This window comes from Haemorhous mexicanus, chromosome 27 (assembly GCF_027477595.1).
Source record: "Haemorhous mexicanus isolate bHaeMex1 chromosome 27, bHaeMex1.pri, whole genome shotgun sequence".
NCBI classification, from domain to species: Eukaryota; Metazoa; Chordata; class Aves; order Passeriformes; family Fringillidae; genus Haemorhous; species Haemorhous mexicanus.
Window position 1 is genome coordinate 5,903,219 of NC_082367.1, and position 3,701 is coordinate 5,906,919.

Consider the following 3,701-nt stretch of genomic DNA (forward strand, 5'->3'; position numbering starts at 1 on the left):
GCAGATCTTTCTCTTATTTCTGAAGATTTCATGTGCAATCCAGGACTGCAGGGTGATGGGCTGAACTGCACAACACAACTTATTGGTAATTATGTTCTCCATTTTTGGCCTTCAGCTTTAGGGTTTTTTCAGTGGTGATGTGATTTAAGGCAGAATTAATGTTATTTCTAACATTATAACCAGCTGTAGTGCCTCTGAGAATTTAGAACTTCCTTAAAATTAAGAGCAAGCTGAGAAATAATGAATTTCCACAATTTCCTTAGGAGAAGTGAGATATTTCTTTTTTCTCAGATTTTCAGTGGAAAGTTAGGAACAGATCTTGGTAGCTTGTTTTTCTATGGAATGCAGGTTTTCAGAGATGTGTGAGACTTGATTTAAAAGACATAAAAAAAAAAAATCTCACCTTTGGTTCAGCTTTATCCCCTGAGTAGCCACCTCAGGAGTTGAGATTGCATTGATCCCATAACAGAATTCCTGGATTTCAGAGCTCTTGTTCTGAGTTTCAGATGGGTTTCTTTGCTGCCTTCTGCTTTCAGACAAGGTGCAGCAGCTCTGGCAAGTACCAAAGGGTTTTAATCTGGGTTAGTGTTGTTCCAGGACTGCCAAAAGCTGTGACTGAGCACGCTGGGGTCGTGATGGCAACGTTTGAAAGTAATCCCAGTCATGGAGGTGAGTTAGTCATCAGGTAATTAATGAAAACCTTAATTTCAGGGGGATCCAGAGCCTGGCCTGGGCCTGGTGAGCAGTGGGGGGAGCAGCCTCCTGCTCTGGGCCTGCCTCAATTTGGGATGAGCTCTCCAAGCTGATGCTGGATTCTTTCCAGAGCTGGGAAAAGGGAACTCATGATTGTTTGACTCAAGAGAAGAACTGCTGTGTTCTTACCACTGGACAGGGAGATGAAAACAGTTGCTAAACAAAGATCAAACATGTGAACTTTATAAATAAACAAACAAAATTGATGCTAAGGGACGTCTCAGCTCCTTTGCCTACGGCGAAGGGCTTGGCAGGACCTAGGGAATGACTTTGTCAGTTTGCACACAGAATTGTTATTTTAAAGAGGCTGATTAAAGTGATACTGCTCCTCTTAATGAGTCTGAAAACATCCCTGTCCACACAGGGGGAATGTGGGGGAGAGGAGAAATCACTTATGGGGCTGAGCTCTGGGTGCAGAGCGCAGCAATGTTCTAAATCTAAACGATCCTCAGTGATTAAAAATGCTGATTGGGGCAGCCAGACACCGAAGGCAGCAGGGCTGAGAGGCTGCCAGGGAGGGAGCTGGGGCTGCTTTGATGTGCTGTGCACTGCCAGCCTGGGCCAGGCCTGCCCAGGGCCACGGGACTGACTGGAGCACACAGGGGCACTGCTCAGGGTCCTACACAAAGCTGTGCTTGGAGTGGCAGCAGGAGCAGGCAAATGTTATTTATGGTTTTCTTCCTTCTGTCCAGTGTGCAGAGGGCCATGAGCTGCTGTGGGTCCATCCCAGCATCCAGGCTCCTCCATCCTCTGCAGCTTCTCCTGTTTTTCTCCCTTGCCTCCATGACTTTGCTGCTGCCTCTATCCAGATGTTTCCAGTGCAGAGCAGCCCCAGGCTGCTGCAGGGAGCCCAGCAGCTCCAGACAGCTTCTCCCAGCTGCTCTGGGCACAGAGCTCTCCCAGGGGAGCTCCAGCTCCTGGATACTCCTGCCATTATGGGATGCCAGGAAAAAGGTGATGACCCCCCAGGTGTCTTCCTGAGCCATTTCCTGCCTGAGGCTTTGAGCTGCATTAGAGGCTTTGCTGCCTTTAAACACAGAGCAGAAGAGCTGGACCCTTGAGCAGCCGCATGGAGCTCCTGCACAGCAGTTGGAGGTTGTTTTTGGGGTAAAGTTCTTGTTGGGAAGAGCCTAATGAGGAATGGGATGAATTGGATCCCTGGAGTTGACTTTAGAGGCCGTGAGTTCATTTCTGGTCTGTGTCAGGCAGCCTGTTCCCATTTGTTGTGAAAATGTAGGGTAATTAAAATGTAGGGTGAACTATTCCCCTTTCCTTGATTGGGTGTTTGTTCCATTTCAATAACTTAATTTCAGAAATTCAAAGTCATCATTTCCTTTGGGAGATTTTGGTGGTATTTCCCATCTGTAGCTACAATCATCTCCCTCTGAGAGCTGAGTGGGGACCCTGTGGGGCAGGGCCTGGCCCAAGTCTCACGTGTGGCTCCAGGTGAGTCCCAGCACTGCTGCACCTCCTGTCAGGAGCTCCTGGGGTGAAGAGGGGACCTGAGGTCGCTGCCCTGGAGGCTGCTTGAGGACAAGGACACGTGCTCTGAGGAAACTGGCTTTTCTTAGCAGTGCTGCTCACAGTGACTCCATCAGCTCCCCTGGCTGCTGGGGGTGAAGCTGCAGCAGGGCCCCAGAGCTGGGTGAGCACCCAGCCCTGCTCTGTGCCTTGGAGCTGAGCTTTGCCATCCAGCCTGGCTGGCTTGGTCTGGGTCTGTGCATGTGTTTGGAGCTGGAGAATGGAGCCTGTGCTCTTTGGCTGCCAGGTGGCATCACCTGTGGCACAGGACAGAGGGCAGGAAAGTGCTGGGAGCTTTTGGGGCTTTAAAGTGTGGGCAGGCATGTGCTGCTTCAGCTACTTCTGAGTTTTAATTTCCTCAGGCAATAGCTCTTATAGGGACTGGGAGTTCCTGCAGTCTGTGTTTGGTTGTTTTTCAGGGCAGTGGTTGGCTCTTCATCTTGCTGCACCCACTCACCCAGGAATCAGATCCACAACAGCACAGGAGCATTTACTGCAGGCTCCATGCACGGGCTTGGTGGGTTTGAAGTGTTCAGGCTGAGATTTCTTCATGGGGCTTTAATTTCCCAGCTTTTTGTGGCCTCAGAGCCAGAGTCAGCACCCAAGGAGGAGTGTGAAATAATGCTGCTATAACCTTTGGGTGAATTCTTCTCTGTGAGGTTCCTTGAGGAGAGATTCTGCCCACTTGCAGGCAGCTGACAGGATGATTGTCCCTGGCTCCCTGCAGGCTGCAGAGTGTGGCAGCCCAGCCCGGGCACTCTGAGATCCCTCTGTCCCAGGGGGCAGTAAAAGATGCACACGAGCAAAGCTGCTCACAGCATCACCTGCCCAGAGGCATCAGTGGCCAAAATCCCTTCTCAGGTCCCTTCTGGCCTCCCCTCCAGCCCAGACTTCCCTTATGAGCAAAACCTGCTCATCTTTCCTGCAAGTCCCCTGGGTTTTCTGTGGCTGCTGCCCTGCCTGAGCCAGCTGACATTTCACTGTCTGGGGGTGCAGAGAAACCTGCTGGGGGCTCCTGAGGGCAGCTCCTGCTCCAGAGCTGAGCTGCAGGTGCTTGACTCTGGCTCCAGATGGTTTCAGGGCCGTGCTTGAGAAGGGAGAGGCTGCTGGAAGTTTGGATGGCTGGAAGAGAAGGATCCTGAGTATCCTAACACGACTCTGGGAGCCTTTGAAGTGCTCTCCTGCCATCCCTCCCCGAGCTGCACCTTTCATCCCTCGCCAGCGCTTCCCCAGCTGGAGCCATGAAAGGGAAACTACAGAAGCCATAAATCCTGGCTGCCAACATCTCCACTGGGGAGATTTCACAACGAGCCTGAGCTGCTGCAGAAGATAAGAGAGGGCCTTGAATCCCAGGCAAGTCGGGGCTGGTTCCTGGGAAGAGCTGAGCTCCACGGCATCGTTGGGGGTCCCTCCGGCTTCCCTGGGCC